This window comes from Drosophila elegans, unplaced genomic scaffold (genome assembly GCF_018152505.1).
Source record: "Drosophila elegans isolate 14027-0461.03 unplaced genomic scaffold, ASM1815250v1 contig_468, whole genome shotgun sequence".
Lineage (NCBI taxonomy): Eukaryota > Metazoa > Arthropoda > Insecta > Diptera > Drosophilidae > Drosophila > Drosophila elegans.
Genome location: NW_024545855.1, coordinates 402,814 through 430,715, shown reverse-complemented (window position 1 = coordinate 430,715; position 27,902 = coordinate 402,814). Strand labels below are relative to the sequence as shown.

General features: G+C 40.1%; 1 protein-coding gene across 10 annotated transcripts in view; it reads left to right on the top strand.

The window, feature by feature from the left end:
- LOC108148721 (sterile alpha motif domain-containing protein 5-like) overlaps positions 1-27,902 on the top strand; it is a 169,847-nt gene that overhangs the window by 52,727 nt on the left and 89,218 nt on the right. Inside the window, exons 5-6 of one of the 10 annotated variants that reach the window (XR_005977598.1) lie at positions 14,856-20,394; positions 21,964-25,950. The exons of 8 other annotated variants lie outside the window; for them this stretch is intronic. The gene's annotated coding sequence lies outside the window, so the exon portion shown is untranslated. Of the gene's footprint in view, positions 1-14,855; positions 20,395-21,963; positions 25,951-27,902 lie in introns of those variants that run through there. One more of the 10 variants, XR_005977599.1, reaches the window with a different exon arrangement.

The window sequence follows — 27,902 nt, the reverse complement described above, 5'->3', positions numbered from 1 at the left end:
GTTGTTGCTTTTGCTGCGCAAACATTTCATGTTCAAGCTTCCCACTCAAGTGGACATTTGAGCCTCCTTTTCGGCCAGGTCTCTCATCTGAGCTCATCGGAGACCCGGCTTTAGTTCTGGTCCATTGCCATGGCAATGTTTGTGTTGTTGCGTTGTATCTCTGCTGATATGTGCAGCATCATCACCTCATTTAGATATGCGATATGCAAACGCTTTGGCTACGCTTTACGACTGCTGTAGCAAAAGAAACACTGAAAGAAAACGTCATTTAAGAAGGTAATCATTTTGGTATTTATACAATTTGATTAAAAATAATAAATGCGAAATACAAATTAATATGAAGTTCTAATGTCCAATAGAATGGAAAATAGTGTGACCTTGCAACATGTATAAAAACATTTTAGCATAAGGATATTTTCATTAAAGTGTTGGTCAAAATTAGGACTTGAAAACAGCTATTAACTTTCAGAGAAATATTTTACAATGTATTATTACGAAATATAATACTTTTTCTTCTCTGTGCATCTGTATCTGGGGGACTGCTTTTTTTCCATTTGCAACTCGGTTGTCGTTGAACTTGACCCTGGGGCTAAGCCAATGAAGAACATGCGCCTTAAATGCCTGAAAGCGACTCGGACACGGACGCTTCCTTTCCAGTCTCCAGACTCCGGTTCCCAGTTCGTGTTCCTTGGTGCCAACGCATTGCACTCAATGAAATGAATTGGTTGACATTAGTAAGCAGACGACGACGAGTGTTGTTGCAGTTGCAGCTGAAATTCTAAACGGCCAGAGAGGGACTTCCACGGACCATAACCACGACGAGGTGTGAGAAGTGGCTGTGGGTCTTAGCTGCCTTTAAATGGGGTATATATGTCGGATTGTTTAAGCGAAAATTGAGATGGAGTCGGAACGCTTAGGTTGCGAATGGTCAGGCCGATAAGATACGAAAATTGAATTCGTCTGCTGTATATGGGAATGCGAGGTATGGGAAGGTGCTACCGCAAAATGCGGAAATTAATCAGAATAATGGCAAGCAAACAAAGAATTTTGCAAATGTCTCATGGATAAGCTTTAAAGAGTTTGGATAAGCTATTTGACAAAGATTGTGGCAAGTTAAGCATTGAATATTATTACCACATTTCCAATGCGTATTGCTAGCATTCTAAATTTTCTAATGTGTTCAAGAGAACTAGGTTAATTTCGTAATTTTAAATTTTCCTGTTGCATATTGCTTCATGAAATTCTTTAATTGATGCACCCACTTGCAATGCAATTTATTTATATTTAAATGCTTTAAAAATTCCTAGAATTTTAAAATTTTTCTCGTTTGAGACCGTTTAATATGGCATGACCGAGTTAAGTTCATCGTGGCAATTAAGCATAGACGGAGTCATGTATATTGTATATTATTCAGTTCCATCTGTCATGGTCTATCAAGAGTGTTGTCACTTCACAGCTGTCTGAGCTGCTCAGGCCCAATTCATATCAATTTTCATCCAGCCCCCGACTGCAGCTCCATTTCCCAGATCCCTTCCCATTGCTCATCGCACATTCCCAAAGACTCCACTCAGCGCCAACTAATTTCGCATGCCCTGCCACCACACGAGTCAAGCACTTCAATCCCCGTTTCCAGAGGCAAGACAAAATGCATAATAATTTCTGCCCCAGTCCCTTTTTTTCCCCTGGATTCCTCCCACCCTGACTCTCCATAAAACACCCAACAGACTGAGACGGGACTCAACCCAATTCCATAAAGCGAAAAGTGTGTGTGTGTGTGTGTGTGGGGAGGCATCCATATCCATATGCTAAAACGAATTCGCCGTGGCGCACTTGTCTAAAATGACATAATTTACGGCGTAGCGCAGTGCCGCAGCTACGCCCACCCAACAGGGCGAGGAATTTTATAAATAATATTTCACTTGTACATATGAAAATTACCCAAGCTCTCTCGCACAGATGTAAACATACAGTGAGCAAAAATAATGATTTCTTAAAATTGGGATTTTGCAATATGAGCAAAACAGTGAAAGTGAAATTGTAGCTTAATGCAGATAATTATGGCTATATATCGTATAAAGCATATTCTGACGATGTTATGATTTTGGCACATTTTCAAAACTAATATTTACTGCCTTTTTATGATTTTGTCTTGTAACGATATCTCAGAGAGACCTTTTTTTCCCCACAGTGACTGTGAATGTCTCGAATGAATTCGTAGGGCCTCGTGCAATTTCTTGACTCTACTCTGACCTGTCTGTTGCTCTGTCGGCTTGCTCTTATTGCCAAATAAATTCGTGCAGCAGTGAAAATGAAATGTGTAAAATATGTGGCACGACTGTCTGAGCCGCAGGCAGTGGCCAAACAACCAACAGCCACCGGCAAAAACGAGGAGGCCTTGCCCCAAACTTACGGCCCCTGTTCGGGGCAAAAGCCATTTTTATATGGTTTTCACTTTTTGTGTTGCTGTTCGTTCGCTTGTTGATTGTAGTTGCAGATGTGTTTCCACACCGCAGCAACATCAGCATGAGCAGCAGCAGCAACACTGCCCTGCCCCAAACTCCAGACCCAGTTTCGGGTGCCGCTTCACCGCCGCTCGGCCTTAATTAACTGCTTATGAATCTGCATATGCAGAGGCAGTCGTCCTCCCTTTGTGTGTAGGTGCTGCTGCTGCTTGTTGCAAACTCAAAAAAGTACGGAAAAACAGCAGAGAGAAGTTGGAGAAGAAACCAGAAAAAAGAGAAAACAGGATGCTCATTTAAATATTTAATGAAGTGCCTGTGTAGCTGCAAGAGATCTAGGCTGCAGCTAATCGTGCCAAGCTCCACACATGTAACAGTTTCTGTTTTTACCCTACACTTTAGTTTTCATTTTTTCTTCGTTTTGATTTTTGTTTCTTTTTTTTCGGTGGCCTAGCACCTCTTGACCCATTTCGAGGTTGTCTTTAATTAGAAATTAATTGCAACAAAATCGGGCGGAGTAGAGAAGAATGGTAAAGAGGATGAGGTAGGCAAGATGCAAGCGGCGCCTGCAGCGCCTTGAATTGATGGACATGGGCTTGTTGGAAGACTTGACTTGACACATGCCAAAACAGGAAACAAACTATGAGTCGGCTTTAGTTTTTTATTGGCTTTGTGCCTTTGTGCACACAGAAAAACACTGCCTCATTTGTTAATAAACGTTATCATTTAAAATTCTGTTATTTAATCCTTGAAAAGATTGGCCTTCTTTAAACTAACTTACATTTCAATGTGAAATGTTCCTCTGAATTATAAATCTTAAAATATTTTCTGCAAAACATCCTAATTTGGAATTTAGTTTCGAAAGCATGGTCACACTCTGATTTTGGTAGAAACTCCTGTTGATTGGTAGCAATGTTATCACACAAATAAACAAAGCCGGCTGCGGTTTTTTACTTATTTATTTTGGTTTGCATTACATGGACATGCCTTCAATTCAGTTGGCAACACCTTTCAGTCAAGTCATGGTCTGTCTGGGGTCTGGGTTTTGGTCCATTGTCTGTCGGATGGCTTCTCTCCAGTTTTCACTCCGCACTCCGCCTACACATGGACCCGGGTGATTTTTGCTTAAATTTATATTTACTTTTGTTACTTTTGCCTGGCTGTTGGATGGACCTCATGTTGTTATCATGTGACATATGTGCATCAACGCCCCATGTTCGTTCGAGGCCTGTCAACGCGGCCAAGAAAGACACCCGTGGTGGTTGTATTGGTGGTGCTGCTCCTGCTAGTCGTGGAGTGGGTCCAAGATTTATGCTGACAACTCAGTGTTTGATTGGCAAATGGATGGGGTCGTGGCTTCGGGGGAGCCAGCGCGTCGTATGCGTAATTTGACAAGTCTTAAAGTTGCCAGTGATTTAATGCCGAAGAATACACACACACACACACACACACAGAGTGCCCAACTGCTGCAGCCAGAGAAGAAGTGGCAACTTCCGCATACCGCTAATTGGCAGGAGCAGTGGTGTGGCAGGCAGAGGGGGGCAGGAGCCACAGGGGGCATCCTTGGCTGGCAATTAACCCGCATTGCCCCAGTCGCCGGGTAGTTGAACTCCAAGTCAGGCTTTTGTTCTCTCCCATGCCTTGCCGTGCTTTGCTGTGCCTTCTTTCTTTTTTCGGCAATAAACTAATGAGCGACAAAATGCAAAAGCCGCAGACTAGTGAGAAAGGGGCGAAAAAGGGGGGTGTTCACACTTGGCATGCAGTGTACACTACGAAAAAATATAAGAGGGCCTTAAAAAAAATTGTAGAAAAATTAGTAGGGCAAAAAAGTATTTGAGAATCTCTGAAAATAGTAAAAGTTTCTGACAACACTAATTGTATTGAGTTATTTTAAATTCAAAAGTTTTGAATGTTTTCAAATGGAAAAATTTTCAAGTTTATAAGATCTTATAATATTTTCTTTTTAACATTATTTCTTTAATTTAAAATCTTTCAATTTATATAATAATTCAATAATCGTACAGCATAATTTTGTATTGTAGCATTTCGAAGCCTAAACTATTAAATTTTTTGAGAAGAGTAAATTTCAAATTAGAAGAGTGCGGAGCTTCTTAACTCAAGGCTTTATGAAATTACTTTTTTAATTGCACAGCTTCTTGAAATAAATTTGCTAAATTTATGGCCTTGTTATGTTCAAGTGCCCATTTCTTTAAGTGCAGTCTTCTCTGCTCTGGGCCTTAATTAGAAGGCAACTCCCAGCACCCAAGTTGGCTTAGACGCTGACGATGACACCCAAACAACTTGCAACTATGCACTATTAACCCTTTGTGCCTCATGTGACTGTCTGTCTGCCTTTGGAGTGTATGTGTTTGCGATGCATGCGGGTGTCCTCGGCAAATCTCATTTGGCAATTTAGTCGCACACCCACTCGCAGGCCTTGGTATCAGTTTGTGGCCGGGTTTCTGGCCCTGTACCCATACCTTTTACCCATGGCTCCATGTGGATCCTTGGCTCACGTCCATCAGTCGTTTGCTCGTTTGCCTGCTCGCTCATTTAATTAACAGTCGCGCGCCACGCCATACTCCTCGAAAACAGAAAATAAAGGAGGCTGGAGCTCTACGAAGCCATATCTCTATAAGCAAAGTTGGAGCCTGATTCTTTTCGGTTTGGTTCTGTTCGGTTCGGTTCGGTTCGGTTCTCCCCTTCTCTTTGGCGGGCAGATGAGCAAGTTGCATGTTTTTTTAATTATGAATTATCGTTCCGCCCCGACGGAGACTTGCTGAGACGGCTGACTTTGACTCGCTGACTGACTGACTGACTTGACTGGTGGACTGCCTCGCACGGAGCTTGTTGCATTTAAATGACATAATTATGGCGCATAAAGAAACTCCCACACAGGGCGGCATTTCAAAGGTAATAACCACCCAGCAGCAGCAGCAGCAGACAAAAGGAAATATTCTTCTCCATTCCCCTCTGTAAATTAATATTTCCGAACTGGCGGCAGACAACTTGAAAAAATTCCCGCACAACAAAATATGAGTGCCAAACAATGTGAAAAATATAAAAAAAGAATCTTTATTTTCTATTTATATTGTATAACAATTTTTATTTGCACTGGCGGAGCCACTTAACTGCCACGCCCCCTGCAGACTGCACTTGAGGATTTTTATTTATATGCCGAACAGAGATTCGCAAAAATTTGGACAATTGAGAGCGTATTTGAGCGTAAAGGCGCATATTATGTGTGCAAATATATTGCCAGAAAAAAAAAGTTATTTCAATTCTATTTGATTTTCATGTATTTTCTGTGGGTGATTTTTCTACTTTTTTTTTTTATTTTTTGTTACTGTACTTCAGAGTTAAGGCCACTTGTGAAAACCATTTTCATTATGAGTGGTGGGTAGCCGCCAAATATAAAAAAAAAGTGGAAGTGGTATAAAAATAAAATGTATAATAAAACTGCAAATAGAAGGAATAAAATTCCATTTTGGTTTGAGCAGGCGTACACACAAACTGATATAAAACCGTCAATGGCCTAAACAAATAAAATGATGAGCGCCAATGAAGCGGATGCTAAAATGTTTGACTCTCCAGGGGGAAAAGGAATCGTACTGAAGGGAATGGGATTTTGTCTGCGTGAATGTGTATTGATTATGAAGTACAGTGGCTATTCGTTAGGGTAATCAATGTAATAAAAATAAAGATAAATGCAATATAAATTTATAATAAACTTCGTGGTACAAGAAGAAATGGGTTTTTTTTTTCATCAGAGCAAATAGGTATTATTAGTTTTGTAGTTTAGGCCTTATACATATTCTGTTCTCTAGTAAATTTGTTTTTTATCATCCCTGTTGGCTGTTATTCACTGTTGCCAAAATTGTAGAGATTGATTTCGATTTTCAAGTACAATGGGGTTGATGAAGCACCAAGTTCATGCTGCTATATTGTATTGCATTTTAGTTCACTTTTAGTTGAAGTGTTTAACTTAATTGAAATTCTGTTTGACTTTGCCACCAGAAAAAGGAAGAAAGCGGAAGAGGAAATGCAGTGATAAAAAACGCTTTAAAATAATACCATTGCCATTGTCTAATGAAGCTATCAAAGAGTTAAATAAGAGGATATCAGACAAATATCGAATTTTAACTAACAATCAGCTTAATGTGAAACAATGACCGAAGTAGCAACTAACTAAGCTTAACTCTGTCTGCAAATAATTATTACGCACTAAAATGAATACTATATGGAGAATTAAATTTTGCATTGCAATTTTAATTGCTGCGAAACCTCAAAAGAAAAATTTCAAAAAATATGGGAAAAAACAATGGCAAGCTTTCGCATAAAGGCTAATTAACTATCGATTGTTTTTGTTAGAGATTTAATTTTTTTCATTATACTTGAAACAAAATTATTACATTGCAATTATAAATAGCTGGCAATGGGTTTGCAATTAAGCATGCATGAAACCACAAATTATTAATAAAAAAAAAAGGAGCAAAATTGAACGCAGGCTTAATAATCCTTCTGCAGCTTGGTTAAATTACTAATTAAAATGGGAAATTAATGTGGGGAGGGGTGGGGAAAATCCCTGGCTTCAAAACTGAGGACGTGCCAATGCATAACAAATGATTTTAGTTACTTCAGTTCCTCCATTTCATGGCCTTTTAATATGATAATTATATCAGTAATCCAGGCTCTGGCTTAACTAATAATTAATTTTATTGATCGACAGAAGCATTAATTGGGCCTGCTTAAGGTTCTACGAACCCAAGATAAATGGCCGGTCCCTCTATTTGTAGAAACCATTCATCAAGTTTGGGTGCTTGACAAAAACTAAACAACTATATATGTATATGCGCAGTGTTTGCGCTAATGAGCCTTAATGGCTTCACCCGAAAACTAGGCAACACTTTGCTGAAAAATTTTAATATCCTAAAACACGCAGCTGGGAAAAAGGCCTAGTGCGAGCCCGTTAACTTGTCTGCTTCGTTAACACCTACGGCATTTGATTTATGACCCACTAAGGCACCACCACACCACTTCTATTGCCTATCCAAAAATTCTCCTTCGAAATCTGCAGCGAAATAAATTTGTGAAGCTGCTCTATGAAAGCACTTAATGGTAATGCATAAAAACGCACTTAAATAATCCCTAGCAATTAATTCAGCATACCCGCGTCTTATATTTGTTCTTTTTGCTTTGTTTACTTAATTGGTGAACATTCACGTTTGTTACACTTTTACGAGCTCCAAGGTGAAGGCAGCAAATCAACCATCAGTCGACACTCTGCTCAGCTCAGCTCAGCACAGTATAAAACAGAAAACAGAAGTCGCTGCTGCACAGTGGAGTTCGGTTAATGGAGCAACTTTTAACAGCGTTTACACACACCCATCAAGGCACACACGCACCCAATTTAATATGGCTCTTTTATTGTTGCCCGCTACTTGCCTTTGTTAATTAAAACACAAACACGTGCAGTACGCATAAAATATTCAGCAGGGAGTCCCCACCTTTTCAGGCAAAAGCCCTATCTCTACGCATATCCCAAAAGCCGAGTAAAACCAAGAATGATATCATGCCGTTTTCACTACATTTTTCATGGCCCACATAAAAGTATAAAAATCTGTACCTAAGATTACACAAATGTTGACAAGAATAATAAAATCGTTTGGGAATGTAATTAAATTTTTCTTTATTTTTAAAGAGTTAGAACCCTATATAGAATCCAATTGTTTCAAAATATACATTGCTTTAAGTAATCCAAGCCGCTTAAAATGTCCTTTCCTTATATGTTTCAAAAATTATTGTATGGAATATATGTTTCCCATAAATGCAATGCAAATTTAATCCTTTTAGCAAGTCGTTTTCATTACATTAACGGGACAAATATCATTTTGGTTTTACCAAAATATGAAAAAATATATATTTTTTCAAAGAGCGACAACAAAAAGAAATATGCTTGGTTCGTGCTCCTTTGCCCGTTTCATTTTTTTATGCCTGTTTGTTTTAAGCGGCAAGAATATTTCAGTTATGCTTTTTTCACATACCCCGGCAATCATGTTCGTTTATCCGCATCCATATCCCTTTTCATGTTTGTTTGCTTGCTGTTATGTGCAAAACAATTTCATGTCTCGTTTGTGCCCCCTCTAGGTTTTGTTGCTTCTGGTTTGTTGGTGCAACATTTTGTGGCTGCCAAAAATGTGCGTGTTTGTATGATAACGAATCGTTAATATAAAAATACGGAAAATATTTAATATTACTATAAAACAATCCATTGAGTTAATGACAAGATATTTCACTTAGATAAAGAAATCAGCTTGACTTTTGAACTGATATTTCCCTTGTGGAATGAGCCTTTAAACATCTTAGAAAAAAACCACTCTTGTCCTTTTCAAACTCACATCTGTTTCATCTCTAGTCGTTTGTAATTCTTGGACCGCTTTCAATGCCAAAAATATGTAAAATTCTGTGTTCCTCCCACCGAAAAAATGGGAACAAAAACATGAAATGGTTTTCGTCATGAAAGATGCAAAAAGCGTCGACATGCCAAAGGATAACCAGCAGAATGTGTGAAGATGAGGTGGGTGGCAAACACAAAAAAAAAAGAAATAAAAAAATAAAAAAAAAAATAAAGAAGAAATATGGTTATGCAAAAGAAAGGAAAACAAAAAAATCAAGTATACGCAACGTCAGACAAATGCAAAGTGGCAGGCAGCAAAAAGCGAAAGGAGAATATTTGAATCCAAGAGGAGGCATCATGTGTGCGCGAAAATAAGCACGAAAATATTCCTCAAAGAGAAAATATGAATTCCGGCGGCTTTAAGTCCACTCTTTAATGTGCTGAAAATGTGTATTAAATTGAAATGGGTGCGACGGCGGGACTGGCTCTGTGACTCGTCGGCTGCATCTGCAGCAGTTCTCGCTTTCATGGTGGTCGAGGGCCTGTCACGTTGTCTGCGGTCGACACAACTGAAATTCACCTTGAACGGCAACAGAAATGATGTCCAGTGCAGTTTGGGGCAGCTGCCGCAATCCACCGCAAAAGAGTTGGCAAAAATCTTGATGCAATTATTCATATAAAACGCAGCACGCACGAACTGAAACGAAACGAAAACGCAATGAAATGAGTCGAGATGCAAAAACTCAACGAGTTGAAGGTGTGTGCCCAGCGGTAACAGCTGCGACCCGACCCGATCCAATCGTCTCGATCTTTTGAATCTGTCTCAACGCCACTGATCCTCCACTGACAGTTTTCCTGGGAACTGGGCTCAGGTATGGGTACTCGGGTACTGCGAGCACCGGCCCCAATGCGGAATTCATTTGTCATGCTTATAATTGTCTCACTCCGTTTCGTTCGCCGGCCAAATTGCAATTTTACGGAGCAAGCTCCGAGTATTTTCTTTTTTTTTTTTTTTTTTTAGTTTTATTCTCCTGCTGCTCTTGTTGTGCGTGGCCCGCAGATTGGCCAAGGCAGCAATTTTAATGAAAACGTTTTGGCCCAGCCCAACACTAAAAAAAAATTATAAAAAAAGATTGAGAAGAAAAATTCTTTGTAAGCGATACAGTTTTAGTTTTTTTAGTCAAAAACTAATGTCATAAACTTTAATGATGTAGAAAAAAAAAATCAAATTTTAAACTGAAATCCGGTTTATTTGGGAGCTTATAGTACTACGTTTTTTATTTGAAACAATTATAAAGCGATTATTAAGGATAATTAAATTTATATATAACAAGTATTGCAATGTTGATTCTTGACTAATAAAATATTTCTTCTGGTACTGCAATTTAAACCCAGTTCACTGGGTTTTTGGTCAAAACTTTTAAATATTATTGTTAAATATTTGTTTTGGCTAGGAATATATATAGGATTGATTTTGCGACCTTTATTTAGTATTGACAAGTTTAGAATTTCTGGTAAACTTATTCCCCATTTTGTTTTCGCATTTCAAAATCCCGTGACAAGTGGCCTAGTTATTCTGCCAGTGCCGCCTTCAGTTTGAGTCAAAAATCCTGGGCTGCCTTCACGTAGCCCTTGGTTTTGGCCGCCGCCGCCGCCGCCTGTGTGTGGGGCCGCCTCGATTGCTGTCAGTAATTATGCTTAATTTTTGGCTGTTGTTTGTTTGTATTCTTATTATTTTTTGCTTGCTTACTTGCGCAGTGCGAGGCGCAGTGAAAGGGCATTCGAGGCAGTTGAAACATTTATTTTGGCTGGCCAGGAATTTGGCATCCATTCCATCCATCCGGGTTGGGATGCCTCTTCTCATGGCTTTTGTCTGTATTAAGTTGTTTGGCAGCTGCTGCCGCTTTTGCTTCCGTTGCGATGAGAACGAGGATGAGAATGGGAATGGGGATGAGGATGAGGATGAGATCGAGGATGATGATGCCCCGGTTCGTTGTTTAAAATTGAATAATGCCCGCTCATTTGGTTTTATGACATTTCGATAATGATGATTGTGTGTTGCCTGGGCCTTTGTTCTGGGCTTAACTTTATAAGGCAAACAAATTGTTGTAATTTGGCCGCCGCAGCGCCAAGAGCTAAAGACCGCAAAAGTCAGAGTCAGTTGGGCGAAGTCAGTCGACATTGACGTGGTAATTCAATGCAGCGAAATCGTATAATTCCCAGACAGCGGCGATCAAAACGCGCACATCAAGAGTAGAGGCAAAAAAAATAAAAGAAAACAATCCGAAGCTGAAAATGAAATCGGTCATGATTGAAATCGAGCAGAGCAGCTTCGTCTGCAACTTCGAGAGGGCGAGTGTTTTGTGAAACATCAACATTTTGACAGGCACACAAATCCTCTTGAAAATGAGATTTATAAAACATAGCGAGGCGGCCGCAATAAAAACCCGGCGAAAAAGGGCAAAGTCATTGGCAGCCGAGTCGAGTCGAGCGTTGCGCTTGGCTGCGAAATCTCAAAGGCAAACAGAACAAAAAATAAGTGGATATAAACACAGTAGTAGTCAAAATAATAGTATTTAAAATTACTGCCTGTTTTGACAAAATCTTTTTAAATAAAAATACTTTTAATTGATTGTAATGGCGATAAATGAGCAAAGAAACTGTATTGACCTAAATTAGGTTTTAGCATCAAAATTAAAGCGTAAATATCATGCATATTTTTTTAAAACGTCTCTTAGTGGTGGTAAGAATGTATATTTAACTAAATTGTTATTTAATTGAATAAGGATAACAAGTAGGTCAATAAGGCTTTATCTTTGGACCTCAAACGAAAAGGATGGTTTCTTAAAAAGGTCTTCACAAACACAGAACCCAATGACTATTACTTTGACCTCAACTGTAGAGAAATACATGAAGATGGGGGGAAACCAGGGGGCATAAGACCGATGCGGTTTAATGTGTAACATGTAGCCAGGTCGGACTGTCGACGATGGTTGGACCTCTGCGGACTCTGTTGTTGCCAATGTTGCTGCCTCATGTTGTCGCGGTCTTCACTCAGGTCCCGACTTCAGCGTATTTATTTTCATTTCGAAGACATTGTAGTGTCATTTCAGCGACCGCAGCATGAAAAGCAAATAAAAGGCAACAAAACACAACCCATCCCATCGCCTCGCCTCGCATCACATTGTAACGCATCCCATCCCGTCCGATCCGATCCAATTCGATTCGATGCAATTCAATTCCAGTCCAGTCCAGTCTGAATCCGAATCCGAATCCAAATCCGTGGAACAATCCCGGGCTTTGCTGCAGCTTTTAATTAAGCCAAAGAGCAGCCAGTTGCTGAACGTCTTCGTCTTGGCCAGTCGAAGATGGGAAAAAATCAAAAGAAAAGAAAAGAAAAGCAGAACAGAAAAGAAGTAAAAAACCGAAGACAAATAATTTATCTGCCGCCGCGCGTGTATCAGTTGTATCTGTATCTATATCTGTATCTGCGCCCCGCAATATGTATCTCTCGCGCCGATGTTGCATTTGCTTTGTTTGCACAAGCCTCAGTTTTAGTATCGGTATCAGTCGGAGTCGCAGTCGCAGTCGCTCTCTGATGATGAAGCTGCTATGATGCTGCCCTCATCTGCTGTCCCGCTGAGCCAGCAACACCCCAGATCTGTGGAGCTCACTGTGCGTTTAGTTTCGCTGGACCCACAGATTTCCAGGGTATGTTGTAGTTCTGTCTACTGGAATTTGGATTTCCAAGTCCTTTACAAATTTATTTAAGCTTTTAGTTCATAATTATAAAATGGAATATCTAACTAAAATATAAGAACAATTAAATTTTGTTTAAACATCTTCTTGATCTTCAACATATGAATCTATAGATCACATGTAATTTTGCATAAATGCACTATTTTTTTTTTAATAAATATTCCTATAGGAAAAAAAACCTCATTTTGGGCATATATTTTAAAATTATAAGTTTAAAAGAGAAATAAGAAAATAGAACCAAATAATATACATCTAAAAATACAAAATATAAATTCGAGTCTTAACAATATAATTTTTATTGATTTATTTGCTTTAATAAATATTTATGAGGCTGGATGAAAAGAATAAATTTTATAAAGAGCATCAAAGCATTTAAATGTAATAATGCCGAGTTAATATAAATATTTAATTTGTTAAGACAACACTTAGGTACATGTAAATAAAGCCTAGCTACTGGATGTGGCCCATTCGAAAGGATCCTTTTAACGATTACTCCTCGTGTTTTTTTTTTTTTTTGCCCAAACCCAATCCCAAAGTCAGAGCTCAGGCTCAGCCGACCGGCAGCATCTCACGTTCATGCGTGGCCACATTTTTTGCTGCGCTGCCTGCGTTTTGTTCGTTTTTATGGCAATAATTGCAACTTGATGACTTAATTGCGGATGCAACTTGTTTTCCAGCTTCAACCTCAGCCACGGAGGCAGCCCGGGCGTATGCCTGGAAATTGAATTTTTCCACCTGGTCTATCCCGTCTGACTCTTTATTTTCTTTTTTTTTTTTTTTTTTAAGCAGGATATGCTTTCATTACTATAGATAGATAGGTGGTATATAGATAGATGGGGGCAGTGGGACGCGGCTGCAATTTTCCCCATTGCATAAGCAAATAAAAATTCATTAATTTATGACTGCCAACGGGCAGAGCAAACCGAACTTGCAGTCAGCCCCGGACAACTCTGCACCGGCGTTTGGAGTTTGGAGTTTCGAGTTATTTTTATAATCGCAGCAACGTGACATTTATGCGAGTGTTCATGTAAATGATTATTACGTGCCGCAGACTGAACGAAACCGACCGACGGGCACCCCGCTGTCTCTTCACTATATATTTTCCATACCCCTTCCCTCTAAACCCCCAGCCACGTACCAAGTTCCAAGTTCCCACTTCACAGAGTTGTTTGCCCAAGTAGATTTCATTTGATTTATTCGCCCCAGCAGCACTATCTCCAGCTCCTGCTCCTGCTCCTGCTCCTTCTCCTTCTCCTCGAACTTCTTCGTCTGTGGCAGCGCCAAAGTAATTTTATGTTTAATTAAAAAGAATTCTGCGTCATTTGCTTCGAGAGCAGACTTTGATGGACATTTTTGCTATTCACGCTGCTTTTGCTGTCGATTGTTGTTTGTGTTGCTGTTGATATTTATGTTTAATTATAGTTAACATGTTTTGTGTCTGTAGGTTTTGGCTTTGTAGGCAGTGGAGGGTTAAATGGAGCCAAATGGGAATGTCTATGTCTGTGCACGACTTTGATGTTCGTTTTGTAATTACATTGCGTGGGCCATATTCAAATCGAGTTGTTGTCGTAGGTGATGTGAGGACCGATACAGTGCGTATCGGTGCTTTAAGACGGCTATCTGTCAATCAGCGGCTAAGTTGGACAGGTTAGTTATAGGCTGTTGAATAATGATTTAATGGTTTTCCGGTGGTAGAAGCCTCTATGAAGTTAAAACGGGAAAATTTTATGAAAGTACAAAACTCACTTAACAGTTTCATTACCCACTGTAGCCGATAAATCCTTCTTAGAACAAATGTTTTTTATTATATGTTTGATGTTGTGTTACAAAATTAGTTGTAAATTACTTTGATCTACAAGACCGCAATAAAAAACGGGCTTTCAAAATAATAAACTTTTTCTTAGATTTATGGGATAATAAAGTAATAAACTTTATTTGTACTAAATTGAAAAGGGCAGCAAATACATATATATATATATATATATATATTCCCCTCAAGATAAATTAAAATACATATTTCAATTGAAAAAGTTATCTGCGGAAACCCTTTAAAAATGATTGCATTCCGTTATTCAAACTTTCTCATCCAACCACTTAACTTTGATTGATCGCTCGACAATCAAATGAACCTCATTTGTAGCCCCTAAAGCTCTTTTTATTTTAACTGCAATTACAGAGACTCGAAAAAAAAACACACAATTTAATTAACATTTCTCTTCCCGCTTTGTTTTTCGTTTCAGGTAAGTTGTTCAAGCCAACAAAAAGTCAAACCTTCTTCAGGCCATATCGAAACGTTTTGTCAGACATTAAAATCGAAACGTGGGTTAAATGTAAAACGTAAGTGACTTCAACTTCTACCGAAAATACAAACCGACATCCAACTCGTACAAATGAAATACGAAAAAATCGAATCAAAAATTGATAAGACCCGCCCCGCTACGTAGGGAGTTTAAAAACTCATTTAGTGTCCAATCAAGCGGCCATAAAATAAAGTCAATAAATCAAGCATAAAAGTAACAAATGCACGGGCAGTTCACAGATAACACGCACACACAAGCACACGTACTGAGATGGGGATTCAGATACGCACCCATACGGCTGCACTTGGCTGCATTTCAATAAAAATTCGATACGTTTTATAAGGTTGGGGTTCCTGCCGGAGATGAGGATTGAGATGGGGGAGCTACCCTGCCCTCCTCCTCTTTATCAAGGTGTGATGATCACTTGCGTGCCATCGGCGCCTGACTTGCATTTCAGAGCATCGCCACCTCGGCACCTACAACCTTTCCCCCCTCCCCTCTCCATTCGATCCCCCACACTTCCCTTTTGAGAATCAATAAAAATAAATCGAAATGTCACAGCGCTGCATGTTTTTTCAAGTGTGAGGTCCCGCAGCTCTCAATCTTCCTCTACGAAACACAAAAAAGCTGAAGAAAAAAAGCTTTGAAAAACTGTAAATGACTTTGTGGACAGCAAAATTCATTGGAAATTCAATCTGCCAACTAACTCTATATATTAATTTCACGAAATTGGAAATTAGTTGGCTTAAAAGCTATTGAATTACCGGACGGTGGGCGAGGTGAAAAATGCAGAGAGAAAAATGTATTATAATTTGGAATTTATACCAGAGTAAGAACACCAAAAAATATTTAGATAAAATGAACTTTTAGGTGTTTAGCAAAGCTTCCAATTTTAGCGTCCAAAATTTAGACTTTCTGATCTTAATATTTGTGCTATGATTGTTGAATCTTAAAATTTAAATAAATTCAATATTTCATTGATTCAAAAAAAGCAAGCAATATTTAAGACCTACATTTTGAATAATAAATTTGTATTTTTCACACTTAACCGTAAATATGCAAGTTTTTGATATTGATATGAGGCCAGATCAAACTGATTACATTAATAGTAAACAACGAAGATGGAAAAACATTAATATGGTAATGGGGTTTCTTTTTCGTTATGTGTGAGTTTCGATTCAGTAAAATCAACAATCGATTGTTCAGGGCTGCACATAAATCCCCGAAATGAGAAATGTGTGGCACACAGCATCCCAGTGCCCCATCAGCGGGGGTCTCTTTTTCCCCTCACCTCTCTTTCTCTCTTTCTACCTTTACCCATCCCTCTGGCTCTGTCTCTGTCTCTGTCTGAGGGTCCAGACGGCCCAACGACTATCCACAAATTGGTCGTGTTCAGCTTTAAATCGTTTTACGTAGTTTCCATCGAGACAAGTTTCGCGGCCCCGTAAATGTTTGCCAAATGTGGCGCTGTTTGTAAATCACGCACGCTGCAAGTTGCACGCAACCGTCGTCGATCGATTACCGGTCTCTTTCACTGGCCCCCCCTCTGTCTCTCTCGCTCTCTGTTTCTCTCTCTGTATCTGTCTCTTTCTCAGTCGAAGATTTGGTGGGGCCCCCCCACCGCCTTTGGATCGCCGGAGTATGTTAATCTTGGTCAGCCGTGACTTGGCTGGAGTCCGTCCCCCTCCCCTTTCTGCTGCTGCTTAACCCATTCCTACTACATCGCTCGCACATGGGTTAAAATTTATGCGCTGTTCAAACGGCGCGTAATAAATTTGTTTGCTCTTCAACTGTGTGCGCGCATGTTCATTGAAATTGTGGCAAACTGAGACGGGGGCGGAGGAGGAGAAGCAACGAAACGAAAGCAGGCTCAATACCCAACACCAAATCCCAAACCCAGTTCCCAATTCCAATCTCAGTTCCAATACAGCTACACTCAGAATAAATAAAATAGGATGTAGACAAATGTCCTGCGATTGAAAGATTCAATGTTAAGATGTATAAACAAAGGAAACTGCCATCTTTAATACTACAAAGTTGTTTTTTTTTTTTTTTTTTGAAAAAAGATATATTGACTTCTTAATTTTGTTTGTAAAAAACACACTATCTATATAATAAACGCAGGGATATTAAAACACCTGAAGACATAGAAACCCTCTCTTTTATACCCCGTTTTGACTAAATTTTGAATCTGTCTTAACATAAATATTGTAAACAATGTTTCCACTTCACACAAATTCTTTTTTGCATTTTTACAATAACCTATCAGTTTATATTCTTTTTAAAATGACATAGAAAACTGAACTTTATAAGACAATTACTATTCGTTTTGGTCTGCTAATTAAAGCTAGATTCAATTTCACAGTGTAAACATTGTATTGCCTCCAACGGCCACTTCATTTTGTAGCTTTTAACAGCATTTCAGCATTCTTCTGTATTTGTTTATCTAAACGTTTTATTCATTTGTGGGCCTGCTTCTGCTGCCTGCGTTCTGTGTTCTGTGTGTTCGGTGTTCTGGAGCTTGAAGCTTGGCGATTGGGGTGCCTTCTGTCCTGTGGCATTGCTTTATCTTTTGGTCAGTCTCTTAGCTTTGCAGTTCGTGCTGCCGTAACGTTCCGTACCGTTCCTGGCGGCCTAATTGATGCGCACTTGGCCGGGTTGTGTACTGGTGGTGGGATTCGCCAGGGGCCCCCTTTACCCCCCTTAACCCCCTTAACCCCCTTAACCCCCCTTCTGCCTACGTTGCTCTGCGCATGCGCAACATTCACACTTTGCCGGCTTCACTCGCCGGTTGTCGCTGTTATTCGCCCGTCGCCATCTCCGACTTGATTGCACATTTTATTTGCGCATTTATTTGCATTTTTACTCACACCAAGTCAGAGTCGTCCAGAGTTGAGTTCCGTTCCGAACCGTTCCGATCTGTTTGGTTCCCCTTGTTTGTTTTCTTTTGCCAATGCCAATGCCAATGCCAATGCCATCGCCAATGCAATTCAATTGTCTTTCGAGGAGTGAGCGCTTTTCGTCTTAGCCTTCTTCATTTGTTTGTTTGTTTTCCGTTTCGGCTGCTTTCTGATGCTTTCTGCTGCTGGGGGGGTTTTCTCATGTTCGCCGCCGCCGCCAACCGATGCCGCCTCCTTTAATAGTTCATTTAGTTTGCATTTTTATGAAGTCTTTGTGTGGGTTGTGTAATAAATTTAACTCAAGTTTATTTATGTGCCATCGCCGAGACATTTATCACTCAATTTGAAGGCGTAATTGGGCGCAAAACGACAGGAGGCTGCCACAGGAGTCGCCGACGAAGTCTTTGTGGTAGTCTTCCTCTCGTCTCAACTCCGTAACTCTCGACTCAACTTAAATCAACTCCGAGTTTGCGTCTGACGACTGACAGCCGATATGGCATCTGTGTTGCATATTTTGCATATCGTTATGTAGTTTCCCTCTTCTCGGAGTCGACGAGCCGATGCAGTTGCTCCTCTTGATTGGCAAAGCCGTCTCTGGAGTTGGAGTTGGCCAAAATTGGATGATCCCCGGCTAAGGGGACATGATCTTAACGGTTTTGCGATTCGTCGTGTCGTGTGGAGACAATTCCATTTAATTTGCATATGCGAAGTTTTATTTCTGAAGCTGTCAAAGTGGAGTAGCTTTTGACACCCGATGGAGATTGAAATATTCACAAAACAATTTTCATTGGCATCGGCTTTTAACTCTTAAATAATGCATTAATGCATTATCAATGAAATTTTATTTTATTAAGGGATAGATTTATATAGTATTTTGGCAAATTCCTTACCATTTAATCAATATAAAAACACAAATATATTTAAACATTTATAAATGCAAAATAAAATCATATTAAGACTGCAGTAAAAAGCACAAAATAAACATTGAGTAATCGGGCCCCTTAAATATGCAAATGAATATCCATACATTCCTTTGCTGGACATTTTATGGCACATCCCACTTAGCAGCATTTTTGCATACAGATGTCAAGTTGAATGGATCGAAAAATGTGCAAATTAATTTACTGCTTCATCAAGCATCAATTTTGGCCATTTCCCTCGAATTATTTCCTGTGCCACCAAAAGCCAACCGGCAAACGGCGAATTTCCAATCCGAATTTTATAGTTTGAATAGAACAATGCCGCATTCACACTCACACTCACACTTACAGTGACACTCACACTCACCCAACAAGGTAGACATTCGAAATCTGCTTAACATGTGCGATACACGGATGGAGAGATACTCGAACACGTGTATTTTGGCACCTGTTTTTAGACAGCGCAGTCCAATAATGGCCAGCAGCGCTGAAAATGTCGTTTAGCAACCAGAAACCATTTTAAACAATAAATAAGCAATTTATGCCACAATGCCAGCGGGGAATGGGATGGGATTTTCGGTGGGCAGTCAGTCTGAGTGGGTGGCATGCAAAAATGCTACAAAAGAATGCTACGAGCATTCAACACATTTTGTAATTTCATTTCGCTCTGGTCCTGATGGATAGTTGAAGGATAGCTGCGAAAAAAAAGGACACGGAATGCAGGGATAAATGAATAAATGTCTGGGCACCAAGATGTTGAAAACAATTGTGAAAGTTGAAGTAATTTAATTTACTTTAAAACGAATTTGTCTTTCCAAAAGTGTTCTTAATATAATACTTTATTAAAACAATTTAAGTCAAAGTGCAAAAATTAGCTACCTTATTAAAGAGTACCCTTTTGTTTATGTTTACGTCGCCTTCAGCAACAGTGTTTTTGACCGAAAATAGTTTGCCTTGAAATTGCATTGCTGCTTTTTTTCAGTGGCACCCGCGAGATTCCAAACTCCGACTCCGTTTCGGATTCACTTTTTGGGCTTCCGTCTGGCATTTGTTGCTGTCTGATTGCCCGCAAAAGACTAGTAGCCGTAGTCAGAACAGCCGAGCATCATCAGTGGCATCCACATCCACATCCAAACCCACATCCACATCCTCACATTCGCACACACAGCGAACAAAAAATCGAATTTCCCGTGCGGACTGATTCGATTTGGCGTTGCAATTTCACGCTGTGTTATTGCAAAGTGGCTGCAACTGTCGGCGCCAGGCGATAGCACCACCCATCCAGCCAACCACTTCTCTGCACCGCCGCCACCACCCAAAAACCCTTGGCCATTTTAGCCACTCTGGCGATACCAAAGCCAACGCCAAAGCCACAGAAACAGAAACAGGAGCAGCCCAGGCAGCAGGAACTCGCCCGTTCAGCTATCAAAATAGCAATTTCGATGGCGTACAACAATGGCCAAAAACGAGCGAATTGCAACAAAAAATACACCGAACCGTAGCCGAAAAAAATCTCATTTAGTGACGAATTAAGCACCAAAACAGACAGGCGATTCAGTTTGTCAGACAAGCGCTAGACACCGACATGGATACTCGTACAAGTGCACTGCAACCAATTTGGGGCAATCATTCAATAGTCAAATAGATGCGGTTGAAAATGTAAGCCTTCATTTATGCTAATATTATAGTACACAAGAAAGAATTTTAGTAGCTGGCAAAGAAACTCCTTCTTATCTAATTGATTTTGCTAATAAGTAACTACTTCACTATATTCTTTTTTTCATGGTAAGAACTAATAAATAAAATATACTTATTACTACTAAACTCTTAAATATATTTCCCAAAAACAATTTTAAATAATATATTTTTAAATACAGTTATAGTGATTATTTGTGTTTAAATTTTAATGAGCAAAAAAAGATTCCTTTAAATAAACATTTAAGCTTTAGAGTCATTTAACACTTTCAATTCAATTTAATATGTAAGACTGTATCTTAATTGAAGTGTAAAGTTTGCCGGTAAGGGGTTCAGATTGAGGTCTAGGTCCCAGTGTTGGGTTCGAACACTCGTATCGGTTTGCAGGCCTGGTCAGCGAGCGGGGCGCTGTCAAGTGCAGAAGGACGAATGGACGGCAGTAGATGACTCGGCACTATCTATGGCCTGGCATCGATTGGTTCGCCACGGGTCTACAACTCAACCCCTCGCTCTGCCCCAAAAAAACCCTTCCGCCAACTCGTTTGCTGTTTATGGCCTTAAACGCCATTTTGTGCGCACTCATTCACGCCACGGTTTGACATTGCCATACGAAGTACGAAGTACGGAACCCCTTCAAAAACCCCTTCCTGTCCTGCCATTGTCCGTCTGCTACAGGATCTATGCATCCATTGTCTGCGCGGGCCACGACCCATACTCTCATCCGTATCCGTATCCGCATCCTCATCCGCATCCGCAGTCGCTGCCTGTGGGTGCTGACGCTGCCAACGCTCCCATTCTGACAGATTGTTGCAAGGGCAAGTGCAATATTAGAGCATGATTTATTTATGCAATTTTTACCATAAAGCGAGCAATTTTCGTTCACTTTGCAGCGCGAATTTTCCCCGTTTCCATTTGGCATTTGTCTATCATTTTCGGTGGCGAAAGCCTGGGTTTGTTGTTGTTGTGCAGTAGTGCAGTCATGTCCATTAGTCGATGTGTCGGCACGTCAATTTGTTTGTGTCCGTCCGCCGCTTTTCTGTGTATCGGGTTCTATGTCTATCTGTCCATCGACAATCTGCCGGCACTGACTTGCAGTGTGTTGGCATTGGAAATTATGATATGAAAGGCAATCTCCGAATTCGAATCCGCCGGTCCTAATAAGTTCTTACCGTGCACTCGCATTTTGGCAATTAGCCGTGGCATACTGACTGTAATTAGTGGAGGTCCGAAAAGATGAGAGGGTTAACTAATTGAATGGTTTTACAAATGCCGCTGAAGCGATGATGAAGGCATGTTGATGGGTGTTTCTTTTGATCTTTTGGCCCCATCAATTTGAGTGGAGTTTAAGGGATTGAAATTGAATAGTGACATGTAAATTAGTTTTCATCAAATGTTAGTGGCTGGTAATGTTAAATATAAAACTATAATCTAAACAATTCGGACTTAGAGAAATAGATTATATTTTTAGACAGCTTGCCAATAGCTATCCATTAACACCTAGAAAAATCACTCACCCTTGGTTTTCATCACCAGCGCACAAATGTTTTCCCTCAGCCCTCAAAGCCAACGTAATCAACCGCAATCAACACCCAAAGAGCCAAAAGCAATAATGAAAAAAAAAAAGAAATGCATAATCAACATTTTTATCATTAGCGATAGAGAAATATGCAAAGCAGAGCGACGAACGAGCCAAGTATTTCAAACTGGAGAATGAAAATAAGAATGCAGCGGAAAAACTAGACGGTGCGGGAGAAATGGGGAAATAAATGAAGCACATTATAAATGCCAGAGTACATGCTAACTACAACAATTATCCTTAATGTTGCTGGCCAGCAACTGCCATTAGGGAGAAATGCGGGAGGGAAATCGCCTTGTCCATGGCTGATCACTTGCTGGAAAGAAATTCAAATTAAAATGCTTCCAATGGTATGCAAAATAGTTTCAATTTTTCGCCAGAGAGCCCTCCAGGAATGCTCATTATTCAACTGGCGAAGTTTTGAAGCTGGCAGGACACTGCGGACGAAAAATGGGAATTAAAAGTCAAGGAATGCACCGAACAGCTCGAATCAATATCGCGCGAGTCAAATTGCAGTTAATTACGGACCATGTTGTCCGTTTTTTTCCTCGTGCCTATTGATTCACGCTAATAAACCTCAACCTTTTAAACAAAGGACAAACGCCTGTTAACAAGGCGCCACAACACGCGATCGACACCATTACCAACACCCCGGAGTTAAGGATACGGAATATGGAATAGGGGTAGTACCACAATACTAACATACTACATAACATATACGACCACCCCCTGTAATCAAAGCCAGCTGCCAACTGCCGTCTGCATTCCATTTACCTTGCTCAGAGCACTTTTCAATTATGTTATTAAAACAAGCAAACGGGCAGTTAAGGACCCTTTTGCAGGACCTGCCCAACATTGCGTGTCTGCCCGTTCGTTTGTTGTTGTTAGTTTTTATATCCACTCTCTCATATCGTTAAATATATAATTCTGGTTTTTTTTTAGAATTTCCTAACTCATAAATGCTGCAGCAATAGTAATGGTAGTGTGGCAAACATGAAAATTCAATTATGAATGCCCGGCTTAAGGTTGACGCCCCGTGATTTCCAACCCAATAGCCCCGCACGCCGCTCAAGTCTGTGGCTCAAGGCAATTTGCATGGGTAAATATTGTAAATCTATGACGGGTTTGCAATCATTTGCAATCGGCGACCGCAGACGGAATGAGCGGAGCTATTCGCACAGACATCGTCTAATTATGTCGAGTGGCAAACAAGATACAGATACAGATACACTCGCATGTGCAGCCTGCAGATGCAAATAAAAATAAATATTTACATTCAATTTCGACAAACGCGCCAGTTACCGAGCGCCAACTTTGCCAAAGGAAAATTGTGCGTAAAAAGCAGCGGGAGCAGTCGACGCATATTTGTTAACCTCAAGCAACAAACTCAGACTAAAACCCGAACCAGAACCAGAACCTGAACGCAAACCTGAACTATACTGAAAAAAAATATACTTTAGAGTCGTATTTTCATGGTTTTTTTCAGTGATTCTTTAAAAAGCCAAATAAAATATATTGTTAATCAAAAGAGAAGAATAATTTGAAAGCCTTTGGGATTACTTTTCGTTAGTTAAAGTTTTTTAATATAAGTTGGCCCTAAGAAAATAATCTTAGGAAACGTATTTTCAGAGCAATTTAAAGTAATTCTTTGGCAAGCCAAAAAATATGTAATCTAAATGAAACGGAAAGTGTAACTCTTAAATCATTGGTTTTTTTTCAATGCACAAAGATTTTTTGAAATCAGTTCAAAAATCTTAAAATAGTTAAAACTAAACAATAGAAATATTTATAAACCAGTAAAACCATTTTCCGTGCCACAATAATATTTAGTTTCAGAACTTGTGATTGTACAATATATAATATTTATTATGATTTTATTATGATTGAATTTATTTTGTCGGCATCCTAATCATTTTTCTCTGTGCCTAAAGAGTTCGATTTCGATGCCACCCAGACGAAATCGATTACCAACTGATTGACTGAAATGCTGGGCTTATGCGCCCATCGAAACAGTTTGCTGCAGGTTAAGTTTGGCATATAGATATATCGCTATGGCTATGGAGGACATATATCCATGGCTATAGCAACAGCAGCTTCGAGGACTGCCAGTTAAAATGGTAATTGACTTTTGCGCGGAACCGCAATGTGTTTGTAAACTTGTTGCCATGTTGTTGTCTATGTACAGCGTACACACAACCCGCTTCGCTCCGCGGCAATTCCCCGTTGCAATATCGCCGCGATGCACCGATCCGAGGGGATGGTATGGGACTCCCCTTTCCAGCGAACTCGAACTCCAGTCCCCGCCGATTGCAATTTCACAAAATGCTGGCATACGCCAAGGAGCACAAGGCGAAAGCCCTGCGTTCGCCATAATGTCATATTAGAGTTTATCAACTGGCATGGCTATGAAAATTTAGAGCGCTTCTACTGCTGCTCGAAGGACGGCCGACGACCGAGGACCGGCGACCGACGACGAGGACGACAGCCTGCAATTTTCAATTTCGCGCACACTTTGCACAGATAATAGAAATTTCTTTCGCTTCTCGAGTTGCTGTGCCACTGGAGTTTCCATGCTTTTTCCTTTTACGCTGCGTTTATTGACACAAATCGCAAACGCATTTGGCATAAGTACCGGCCAACAAGCTGCCTGCTTTTCCCCACATTTCCCCATTTCCCCCATCCTGCCATACCATTTGTACTTATTGTTTTTCGCCACCACACCACCCCTTAGAGTATCTGGGTTATGAGTGGTTTAATGGCAGCTCTCGTGCTTTGTTCAGCTTTGTTGGTTTGTTGGTTTGGCGGTTGCTGCTTTCCAGCTGAATACTTTAGCCGGTTAGTTCTGTCCAAGTTCTGGCTAAAGAGGAACTATTTCCTAAGCTGCTTAGCCAGATGTGTAATGCTCTGCTTAGATAATTGCTTAAGGGCAGAAATAGATGGAAAAAATGGTAGTAAGCCATAAGAAGTTGCTTAACTTAATATATTTGCTAGGAAAAACTGAAAGAGTTGACTCAGTCGAAAGGGAAAAATGTTGGTTGTAGAAGTACAAAACTTAATGAGAACGCAGCTTAAAATTTATTAGAAACATTTCATGACTTCCACAAAATTAAATATGTATTTTTCAAGAAACTCACTGAACAAAACCCTTAATTAACCAAAATTTTTCAAGTACCCGAAAAGTAATAAAGCACTTTCCTTGATGGCCCCTCACAATGCCAATCAAATGTTCGGCGAGAACAAGCCATTTCCTCCTCCGACTTTCGAAGAGGGGGAAAATATTCGCATAATTATGACTTTAGCGGTTACAGTCTGGCAAATTTTCCATGTGAATGAATTTCGCACAATTACACACGCGTAGGCAGAACCGAAAACAGAAAAAAAAAAATACAAAATGCTGGGGAGTGGGCACATGTCGGCACATGACGAGGAGGCAGATCAACTTCATTCACAATTAAGCTAAAAATACAAGCCCCCCAGTTCGCTGAATAAAATTTATTGTCAAGTGCAGAGTCACAACATTCAAGACGAACAGCAGTCACAGTCACAACCGAAATAATTGGACAGCGGGAAGGCTCGGCACAGGCACAGGCACAGGCACAGGCACAAGAAGAAGTAAATGTCTGGTTCAGGTCTAGGTGTAACAATGGAGAAACTCTGGGAAATACGCAAAATATATAGTGTATGGGGGATGGATGGAGGTGGAGTCATGCTGTCGCTCACAGAAAAATAAGAAGAAACGCGGAGGGCTGGGCAAATCAACAACGCAATCTTAATGAAGGCAATAATTCAAACAAAATGCAAAATTCCCTCGGCAAAACTGTGAAGGAAGTCACGGCGAGTCACTCCGCAGCGAAGACAGCGTTGAAAAATTGCCGCCCAAGAAAGAATTCCTGGTTGAAATTAAATTTTTACAAAATCAAATAAAATCCAGCGTGTGCCAGTCACTCACTCACTCACTCAATTCCCTTGGCTCCTTTAGTCGTCTTCCCATGGATATTCCTCCTCTTATTAATTAGTTTGTATATTTTTGGCATACGAAACGCAACACGAAATTGTTTAACATTTTATCCCCGGCACATTAAGTGGCAACATTTGTCAATTTGTTTTCGGTTGTAATTTTTGGGCCCATGTGCGGGAGGGTCACCACTCTGGAAATTCGGACTCTTGGGTGTTTGTGTGTAGTTAATGGCCGAACATTTGCCTAAATAACGAGCCACCGGTGTATTGCTTTGAATTCGATTTGGCTTGATTAAAAATATATTTCATTGTCGAGAGCCGTTTGCTGTGTAAGTGGGTCGTCGTCGTACGTCGTACGTCGTACGTCGTACGTTGCCCGTCGAAAGTGGGTGGATTGTGTTTGATCCGAGGCGGTTGCATTAACTTCACGAGAAACAACAGCTGAGAAGCTAATCAGGCAAATGTGGCACAGTTTTCGGCAAGGTGAATTCATTAGCCCCCGAGTACGAACACGGTTAGTTGTGGGGCAGGACAAATGACTTAAGTGGAGTCGTAAGCCAGATGGCATTGAGTAATGCCTTCTGGAGGGAAAAACATTTGGAAATGCCCAAAATTTGAAAGTAAAATAAGTGAAACTTATCATTTATTTGTAAACAAATGTTTGATAATTAAGATTTGTTCAACCAAACACAAATTACCATTAAAAAAATTGATTGAAAGACAGTCAAAAAGGAATCATCCCATAAATAATAAAATCAAAAGGTACTTTAGCAATGATAATTAAAAGAAATTTAAGGTTGAAATAAAATCACCTGGCACATTTAAAATTTTGCCCTCATTACACATTTTTTTCTGCCATAACAACGAAATAAACTTACAAATAAAATATTTTTTAAAGCTGGAATATGAATATTAAAACAGAACTTGTTGTTTGTTCAATTCCAATTCCTACATATTATATGTTTCAACCCAATCCGCTTCAATGGTTACTGAAATCAAGCTCGCTGCATAATTAAAAGTGTAAAGTGAATAAAAAGGGAAAACAGAAACGCTCGCCTATTTCCTGTCGCCCAGCAATGCAATTTTCACTTTTCTTCCGTGTCGCTCCGTTTTCTCATTTTGTCAAATAGCCTCAAGGCAGCAGGCAGTTGGCAATTGGTAGTTGGCAGGAGGAGGGCCGGGCGGCAAACTTTCGAAATTTAACGCCGGGCACAATGGGGCAAGTCGGGAATCGCTGGCTGCCAGCCGCAGTGGCGGAGAACAATTACTACGGGTTTTTCGGTCTTATGCAAACAGGAAACGCATAATGAACAATGTCCGAAAGAGCCGTAGAGTCACCACTTACTTGCCCGGAGAATGGAGCACGCGACTCCGGCTTCTGCTGTTCCAGCTCCTGCCCGCCCGGCATTCATTCATTCATTTTTGAGCGTTTTCGTGGTTAACAACCGCTTCCTTATCCTTATTATTTTAATGCCTGCGGCAGCATTCCATCTTACTTACATTTTTCTCTGCTGGTTGTTGTGGCTTAAATATTTTAACTACTGCCGGCTCCTAGTTGGCTGGCTGGCTGTCTGGCTGGCTGTCTGTCTGTCTGGGCCGGGTCTTTGTGCCTGTAATTGGGGTTAACTGCGTTCAGCAGGTGAGGAGCTTCTCCGCTTCGGAGTTGGCATTGTGTGTCAAAGTGTGCCAAAAGGAAAAGTACAATTTTTGCCGCACTTATAAATTGTCCGTGCTGGAGTTTAAATTTGGTTTTCCTTATTTCTTTTTCCTTATTTTTTTTTTTGTTGGTGGTTCTTTTTTCCAGCTTGGGGGCTAGCAATTGCAAATGCAATTGCAATTGAAAGTGAAATTGAATTTGTGGAGCTGAAATAGACGGTGTGCTTTTGACAGAGTGTCAGAGTTGACACGCATGTTGAGAAAATTCAATTAAAAATTGTAC